Source organism: Vollenhovia emeryi, unplaced genomic scaffold (genome assembly GCF_000949405.1).
Source record: "Vollenhovia emeryi isolate VEMERY1.0 unplaced genomic scaffold, V.emery_V1.0 DF939208.1, whole genome shotgun sequence".
NCBI classification, from domain to species: Eukaryota; Metazoa; Arthropoda; class Insecta; order Hymenoptera; family Formicidae; genus Vollenhovia; species Vollenhovia emeryi.
This window is the reverse complement of record NW_011967158.1, coordinates 157,683-167,608: the sequence shown is the minus strand read 5'-3', so window position 1 is coordinate 167,608 and position 9,926 is coordinate 157,683.

The window sequence follows — 9,926 nt, the reverse complement described above, 5'->3', positions numbered from 1 at the left end:
CTCTCTCTCTCTCTCTCTCTCTCTCTCTCTCTCTCTCTCTCTCTCTCTCTCTCTCTCTCTTCCTCTTCCTCCTTTCCTTTCCCGCACCCGCTTTCTCGATGGATCGAAAGGGGATTACGGTGGACTCGGACTGTACCCTCGCATGCATCATCGCGCGAACTTGCAACGATGATCGGCCGTGCACGCCACCGAGACAATCCCCTCGGTGTAGCGCGCGTTGCCCGGGTATGTATGAGTGTGCGTGTATGTTTACGCGCGCGCTTATATAGTATATATTCTCCACCGGGAGGAGTGGGTGCAGCTGGGAATTTTTTGCAGGTGAATTCTCGGGCGTACGGTACGCCGGTGCATTCTTGGAACGCGTGGGATGGATATAGGAGCGTCACGTACTCGGCGAAGTCTCGCGGTTGCGTTTCAGCCCCTCGGAGGATAATCAATATAAGTCAATAAGTGAAATTGATTGGATTTTAATGTCTTGCGAAACTTTCCTTTAATATAATTTATATGGATTTGACCTTTCGCGCGACGATAACTTTATTAAATATCAATTTCACAAATGATAATGTATCCCGTCATCGGCGATTCCTGATATTTCTGGATTTGAGATTTAAAGAGAGATTAATTAGGATTAATTTATTAAAATTAAAAAGTTAATTAACTGAATTTTCTCGGGATACATTACAGAAGAAAGTATTCAGTATCTGAGGTGTCTTCGTACAAAGTGTCTCTAAAGAAAGTTCTCCGCCAACGTTCCGAGTGTGTTTGGGGATTCCACTTTGATTTACATGCTAAATAGAGATTCGTAGAAAAACAAGATATGTATCTGCGACGCGCACAATGACGCTAATATAACGGGTATATATAAAATAACAGGTACATAAACGATAATATCATAAGTTAGTAGTGTTCGGCAGGTCAGAGTTTGTCACAAACGACTTGATGTAGGTTGAACTGCAAAGCACATTATTCGATTCAGATATCAAGCAACGTAATGCAGTTAGTGCACCCGACACGTCAGATGCGTAATTTAGATAACACACGCAAGATATCGCATACGCAAGCCGGATAATTCACTCAACCTTGGTACGATATCTCGGACCTGAAGGATACTTCACTCTCTGACATAAATGATGACACATTTCTCTTCCCAAAATTTCAAAATCACGTTGATAACTCTGTCGGAATTTGATTACCGATCACTTGTTGAATTAAATATTTGGGACGCCCTCATTTGAAAGTAAGAGAAAGTGACGCAAGAGAGCTGGAAACATTAATATGTATTTTGCTTTATAGCATTTTCTTCTAAAAACGTTGCCTTTTTTTACATCTAGATAATATTTGGATTATTAAAATTATGTTTCCGCGTTAATAAAATTTCTTGAAGAAATCTCTTTATTTTAATCCGTATAATTCTTTATATGTGTACCGCGTGTATCGCAGGATTAATAAATGCGAAGGATAATCACGTTGCTGAATGCGAAAGGATGCATATTCTTGGAGAACCGGCACATCGATGCGTATTAACGCTGAAACGGCAAGGACGAAAAACAAGCCGAATGAGTCGCGTTCGCGCGAGTGGCGCGCGCGAAGAGAGAAAGAGAGTTAATCGAACCGGCTCCGAGTTGGCCAGCAGGGGGTTGAAAGGGGCGGCCTCGCGCGGGGGAAGGAAAAGTTTCGCGGCAACTTTCGTAATGCACGCCGGATAGTTATACAAAATTGAACGTGGAGGACGGTTGGTGAGAGCGGAGGGGGCTTCGCAGGGGAGAGGAGGGACGCCTGGCGAGGCAACAACGCAACACTCCGGGCAATGTGCCGTGTTTGCCATTGGAGAAGGAGTCGGAGTGCCGTAGAAGGCAGGAAAGGCGGCAGTAGGTACGACAAGGGTATACGGGGCGCGGGGACGGGGTTGGGAGACAGGGTGAGTTGCAGGTGGTTGGGGGTGAGCGAAAGATGAGCGAGGGTGTGAGTCCAGAAAAGAGGGTTGGGTCCCCGAGTCCTCGGTAACTCACCCTCCAACGTAGAGAGCATCGCCAGAACTCCGGTCCGCCCTCTCGCTCCACTAGGGTTCTCTGCTACTCTCTGTTTCTCTCTATCTCTCTCTTTCTCTCTCTATCTCCCTCCATCCTTGCTCTTCCTTTCACCCTCTCCCTCCTTCTTTCATTTCAGCCTTACGAGCGCAACTCCGTTCTACCACCCTCGTCGCCAACATCGTACCTTCCAACGTTCTCGCCTGGCTTCAGGGACGCACGACGTCGCTGTAAAATTCCAAAATCCAAGGAAGGTTGTACGCTTCCCCTTCTTCCCCTCAGCGTTACCATCACCATCTCCCCGTATCTCCCCGTTTCCCTCGACCCGTCTACGCTCTTTCTATAGCGAGCGGCAATGGGAGGGGGTTGGACCGTGGTACAACTTTTCCACCGAAGTCCCGAAGGTTAAGCGTCCTTTCCTGGAAATTCCAGGAATCTTTGAGAGCTCGGGTGAGAGAAGGAAGGAATAACGTGAATAGAAGTAGCGGGGCAATTACTTGGGATATTAATAATTTTGCGACCGTGGAAACGTAACACCGACGCCGTCGAGCGTGGTCTCTCGTGCTTCTGGTGGACGTTTCTTCGGCATGCCCTCGTTAACGCGCAGCGAAATATACAACACCGAGACCTTTTCTTTGTCCATTCCTCTTGTTTTTCTTTTTTCATAGTTCAGTCTCTGGATCGTTTTACACTATTCTGTCGAGCTTCAGACTGGTTAAAGCTAAAATAAAATTTTGGAAACGATCTTGTTTCTATTTCCGTTATCGATTACTATCCTTCGTACTTTCTAACGCCACGTGGTATCGCAATGTAGAAAGTGTTGTAAGAAGAAAATACAATTATTTTGAGTTCAATCGTTTAAATACTCGAAACTTTAAGTCATATTGAAAACGGAGAAAATATTTTCTTTTAACGCGTTATCGCTATGGTAATATCATTGCTACGATACTATCCATATCTAACTACCATATCTAAATTGATTAAGTTGTCTCTTAGTAAATTTAATTCCTGTTCACAATTCTCCGACTTCACTTCTTGTGACATAGTTTATAAAATTCTTCAACACGCTCTTGTCATAAATATGACGAACTAATAGTCAAGCTAAATTTGGTTAGTCTCAATCTTGAAAAACAATTCGCTCCGAACTTGCGAGTCTCCGTAAATACGTGCGAAAGCATGCAAGTTAATTTTATCATCATAACGTTAGCATTATCTCTACAATGCGGCCGTGGCATTCGCGCGGGGTAGTTCGTTGCTATCTGTTTTAGCCAAACTACGACAATGGGCCAACCGACGGAGCATCTCGCGTAAGCGCCTCGCTGCATTAATCTCCATCCCCGTATCCGGGCGCATAATCACCGTTCATTATCGAGATCGTCGTTTGCCACAAAATCATTCTCGAACATACGGGACAACGGCACGGCCGTTTGAGCCGAAGCGACCGTCTTTCTCGTCATCGACCGACAAGCTCGATGATGAGATCGCTACACCTTTTTGCGCTACAACAAAGCTGACAGAATGTAAGAACGACGAGCGACCCCGAGGAAGGAGTTCCGACAACGGAGGGGAGAGCGGGTGGACGCGGGAAAGTTTTCAGCGAGGGATAATTAAGGCGGCCCTGCCGAGCGACCTCGAAAGTCTCCTCGGCCCCTGGCTACTACTACGTGGCGTACAGGGTGGCGAGCGAGTCCGTTACTCTCTTTCTCCCCCTCGTTCTGTTCGTTACCCTTCCGCCACCCTCTCTCGCCGCAGTCCGCCCTTTCCGCCCAACCAACCAACCAACCACCCAACCACCCATCCGCCTCGTCCTCGTACCATCGTTCCTCCTCGGCCTCGCCACCTCAAACTACCCCCTTCTCACCCTTCTTATCCCCCGACCCCTCCCCCCCGCAAGCACACTCACACCGAAGCTCCGCGCTCGACCTAAGGGTTGAAACCACCCTCCATTTCCAGTGGTAGCGAAGGCAGAGGCAAGCAGACTCTCCTCTGCCTGGCAGACTGGCAGGCTGGCTGGCAAGGGATGTGCACGTCACCGTCTTACACTATCGTCCCGAACAAACACCCTCGCCCGGCTCCGCTACGACGTCGTACCACCGACGTCGTTCTCTCGCCCCCGTCTTCTCTCACCGCCGCTCCGGTCTCTCGCCCTCCGCCACCCACGCTTTCTACCCTGGGCCAACCTTCAAGCATCCTGCAAAGCACGTTCTACGTGCACGTCACGGGACGTGTAGGTCGTCTCTCGGAGACGATCTACTCGGTCTTCCTTCGAGCGAGAGATGTTAGAAGGGACTCCGATGAAGAAAGGGAAGATGGAAAGGACGGGAGACAGCGAAGGATGGAAGGGGAGAGACGGAGATGGAGTTAAAGGGGTAGAGATGGAGGTCGAGGGTGCAGTCGAACGGCAGGAAGAATCTCCCGGCACTGCGTCTCAAGGATAAGGGATGTTTCCGGCGCTCGAGAAGCATCGCCGAGGGAACTCCGGAACGAACGCTGGTACTCCTTAGTGCCACACACCAAACCTCTCTCTTTCTCTCTCGCTATCGTTCGTAGCTCTCCATCGCGAACATATCGATTCTTACGTAAGGGATGTTTTCCCGAGGTGGAAAGTTATGTCGCGGTAAAAAGCGAGAAAAACCAAGGACGCGGCTGACCTAGGCAAAATGTGATTTGAGGGGAGAACCAGTACCCTATCGAAAAAGTTGGCCCTCGATGGGAGGGTATACGACGTTGTTTTCAGATATGCCACTGTGATTTTCCTATAGTCGTTGCGAAAAGTAATGTCAACTCTTATACGATTTACCATAATTTACCATAATCGCGTAAATCACATCGAGCCGCCAAAATTTCAATGTTTTATGTAAAAAAAAATTAATACAGAAATAATATGATGTTTATATTTTACTCGCAACTATTATAAATTATCTCCTTGTTAACTCTCGCACAAATGTGTTTATTCGTTCGAGGGATATGTATATGTATTGAACATGCATTGTAGAACATAAATTTTAGAAAACAAGGAAACGAATATAATAATTATCGAGGTTTAACTCAAACTTTCGACATTTGGATTCAAAATGACATTTTTATTTCACTTTGAAGTTTACAATTTTTTATATTTAAATTTTCTTCGTTTCATTGTTTAAAAAGGGATGTGTAATACAAACAATGTAGCCGGAAAAAGTCCTATTTGAGAAAATGCGGCATGCCATTACACGTAAAGTCACATCTGACCCTTGCAGGGTGCGGGCCAAATTGGCCGCATTCATTTTTACAGAACATGCGAGGCCAGCTACCCCTCTAAACTTATTAAGTACCCATACAACAACAAACAGGGTGCCCCTTTTCCTTCTCTCTCTTTCTTTCTCTCTCATACGCGTATATCGGTCGATCTCGCAACAACGGCCGGAAAGCCGCACGTCGGTAATAAGCGGGGTGATTTTAATTCCTTCAGCCGCGACCCCTCGTCCCAGTTCCACGAATACTCTGCGCCGAAACCGCGTACACGTGCCTGATGCTTAAGGCTATCGTTGAAATACGCTCAGGAAAGGATGGAATGACTCTTGTACCGTTTGCCACCTCATTCCACGTATTTATGTTGGCTTGATGCAGCCGTATTTGCGCCAAGCCTTAGATGCGTCCCAGACCCCTCGCCACGCGTATCTCCTCCCGTCGTCTGCAATCGTGGAACTTACCTCTCTCGTTCGCAAACCCGCGAATGGTACACACGTGCATCCGCGAAGATTTAACGACGAGCCTGCGCGCGGTAATACACGTGCGCGCGAAATTAATTGCTTTAGAATAGATTAACGTAATTTGCAACATCGCTGATTTTTTTCAGTCGCGAAAAACACGATCAGCGGTAGAACTGTTGGCAAAGCATAAATGCAAATTTTAATTTATTTAATGGTTATATTCCGGCGTTGCGCGTTGTACAGAGTATTACACAAAATTGCGGGCGTATTCTTTGATCAATTTGCAGTCGATTTGACCAAAATACATTTCGCAAATTTTATCCGCCTTTTTCGAGCGCGTTCTATATTTCACAAACAATTTTAGAGCACAATTGCAATTTTTGTAAACGTATAATCTGAGCGCGGTATGTACCACCGGATTGTCAAGCGAATTCTTTGCGACCTCGAAGAACTGCGCTATTTAAATCTTGCTCTGAGCGAGAAAGAGTAAGAAAAAACTCATAATTTCCAAGGAGTGAATTCACACTTTAAAACATTTACCGCGGCCACCCGCTTTCCACGCGCGACCTCTTTAATCCTTGGTATAATATCCATTTCTCGACACGGACGCGAAGAAGTTTTCCCACTTGAGACTCTCGTTACTCCCAACTCGCAACATTGCGACATCGACTCCGATTCCGAGTTTCTGTCCCTTCGTTCATTTTCTTTTTCAGTTATCCCTTCTGGTATTAAGATCTACCATGAAACGAACGACCGATATCGGTACTACGAAAGGCTTGACAAAAATATGTAATTCTTGATACTAAAACTACCGAAATAAACGCAGAATGCGCTGGAGATGTTAAATTAATTCCAAATCGACCATATAAATTAGTTCTTCGTACGGACCGGTTTATATTTGGTATTACATTTGCACTTGAATAGCGTATGGAATGAATTATCTAATATTTTTAATATTTCATTACGCATGGTACCTTCCCCTTTAAACTTTTACCGAATTTAGTGATTGAGAACTTTTGTGGAGATAAAATTTTTTATTTTCAACCGTTCTTCGATGATTAATTATATTAATTAAATAATTTTTTTCTTTTTCGACCATCAGATGTACATTGACACACACACACACGCGCACACACGCGCACACACGCACACAACTAATTGTAGTAGTCATTTCTTACAAAATGTAAGGAATAAAAACATTGTTTGCAAGTGCCTGTCTACGGCGTTGTCTACCTCCCTTTCTCTCTTTTTCTCATGCGCAATGTTACGTATGATAAACACGAATGCGACAGTTGCAAGCGCGTACACGGATTATAACGACGAAACAAGAGTATTCCCACGTGCGGTGCTCGCGATGTGCGATACATAACACGATGGTGAAAAAGGAATCGAGGTTCTCGTGAGCGCGCCATCCTTAATAATTTCACACTTGAGAAAGAAATGAACAGCCTATTCATAATCCTTTCCCTCGCCCGCGACCGCCCCCGCTGCGCACTCCGCTCCCACATCGGCCTTCTCCCCTGTACGCCACCCTCGTAGCGAAATCCCGCCAGAAGCTATCCGTTCCCCCATCATCCACCGTATCATTCCCCCTCTTTTCCCGCGTGACGCAGGCGGGGTGCTCATTCATTTAATTTCAGTCATTGCCGGCAGTCGCATCCCCCCCGTCGAGCGACCGACAAAAAATAATTAGTGAAGCCTTATATCCCTCTTCTCCCCGGCACCTCGTTTCTCCCTCGTCTGTAGGCTTCGGTCCCCGACGACGATGACGACGACGGCGGCGGCGGCGATGGTGGCGGCGGCGGCAGCGACGACGACGACGACGACGACGACGACGGCTTGACGCCCCCTTTCAACCCCACGGGTACGTACCTTGCGCTCGAATTCTCTCTCGTTCTCCTCTGCCTCTTCCCCGCGCGCTCCTGTTTCCCTGCCAACCCAACCAACCAACGAATCACCCTCCCGTCCCCCAACTCTCTCCCGACAGCAGCAGTGGTAGCAGCAGCAGCCGCCACTACTACCATTCTACCGCCAAAACCCTAGCTCAGTCAGCCACCCGCCCTCCCCTCTGCCCTCCCCGTCCCATCCCCTCGCCCTCGATGCGGCCTCGGGCGGGATGATTCAGGCGCCAGTAGGGCGCACCCACCTTCAGCGGGTGGTTGGCGTTGGGTTGAGTCGGAGCGCCGGATGGAGGCAGCGGCGAAGGGGATTGCCGGGGGGGTGGAAACGGTAGAGCATGGGTATAGAGTAGAGAGAAGAGTGGGATGGGTAGGGTGGGTGTCAGGGGGGTCTTAGGTGGGTGGGATCGGACGGGGGGAGAGAGGGCGGGTAGAGAGAACAGAGTATGTCGGGGACTGCGGTGGTACAGCGAAGCGAGGGATGAGGAGCGAAGGGAGGAAGGGTGAGAGCGAGCACGAGCGCGCGGGGGGTGGTTAGAGGGTGCGAGGGACGAGAGTGAGCTGCCAGAAGGTGGATTGAGAGTGCGATGGAACGGGGCGAACGTGGCGCGGGGGGTCGGAAGGCCGGGACGGGAGGGGGGAGGGAGAGATACGCGCACACGGAGGGTGGTTTTCCTCGGCTGAGATATAGGCACCACCGACGCCGCGGTGGGTTATACCCTGGGCTAAGTAATACAAGGAAAAGTGCTACGTGAAGCTCTATCTTTCTCCGGATCCCCTCTCGCCCTAACATCATCCCTAGTAGCTTCCTCCGTCTCCCTCTCGCACTCCCGCTCGTTCCCTATCTCGTTCTCGCTCTATTTGTCTATCCTGCCGCCGCCTTTCCTTGCTCGCCTGGTGGCTCTCTTCCCTTCGCCGCTCGGCACTCTCTCTCTCTGCCGCCGCCGCCGCCGCTGCTGCTGCTGCTGCTGCCGCTGCTGCTGCTGCGCTTCATCCGCGTCTTGCACTCTGCTTTATCTTCACTCTCCCCTTTCACCCCTCGTCTCTGCTACCGGCGTGCATAGCAGCCTCAGCGCAGGTGCACGTCGCGAGATGCATCCTCGAGGGGAATAGGGTTGCTTTGCGCGGATAGGGTTAGCTTTGTTACGCTGACGGCTACGCGGGGAGTTAAGTAACGGATGAATATCACTAGCTGCTTATTATTGAGTGACTCCAACGATGATATTTTAGCTGGCAAGTGCATTCGTATCTCGACACTCGTATCCCGCGCGGTCTTTTATCTCAAATACTTCGCATTTCTTTTCGGCACCTCTCGCGTACATGTATATACACATATATACGTATAGTAAAATATAGCAGCGTCGTAATACCACTTATATAAAGAGAGCCTGGGCTATGTGCTAAATTATGTTTAGTACCTACGACACTGTAGTGTGTTTTAGAAACGATATCAGTCCCCTCATTTTCCTATTAATGTTGGAAAAACTAATTGTGTATTGTCTTGTTTATATTCACTCTTGTTTTAATTCTCAACCATCTTGATTCTCGCAACTTAAACTGTAAACCTCGTAAGAAACTTAGTAAGATACACTGGAAAAGCTAATATTATTTTCCGTGCGAGATGGCGAAAAGCCGAGATGATAAGCCAAGTGAATGGCACGTGGATACGAGGGGGATTGGCCTGGCCGCGGTAAGGAAGGTACGAAAGAAAGATGAATGCTTACGTATTCGCGCGGGATGTATTCGTACACGTACACCGTTGAAAAACGCACGGTGCATTTCGAAGTCCGCGCCTCAGCGAAACTTCCTTTTCTCTCCTGAAGATACTGAAACTAGACACCACGTCGGAGGGTGCGCCCTAACATACATACGCGCATGCAAACAGTCGGACTTTTTCCGAAAGAGGCTCTCTCTTTGCGGAATGCGCAGAAACGATAGCGAGAGGAGTTTCAACACTTCGATTCACCAGTATGGCGTATCGCGCGCAAACGCACACATACACACACACACACACACACACACAACACACACACACCCACCAGCGAAGAATCAACAACGAAGGTACGGTTGGCGGTTGAACCGCAAAGTTCTAAAGCTTCTTACTCGCGCGGCCATTTCGCCGTGTCACTTTGCCGTATGTACGGTTTCGCCTATTTTGCAAATATGCAAAAAAATGCACCACGATTCCAACGACATGTGTACAAGTGGAGTAAATTCAATATCCTTGCAATATCGTGCCAATTTGACCAATCTAAAAACGTACCGCGCTTCGGCTACGCTCTACCTATCTTATCTTCATTTAACGCTAA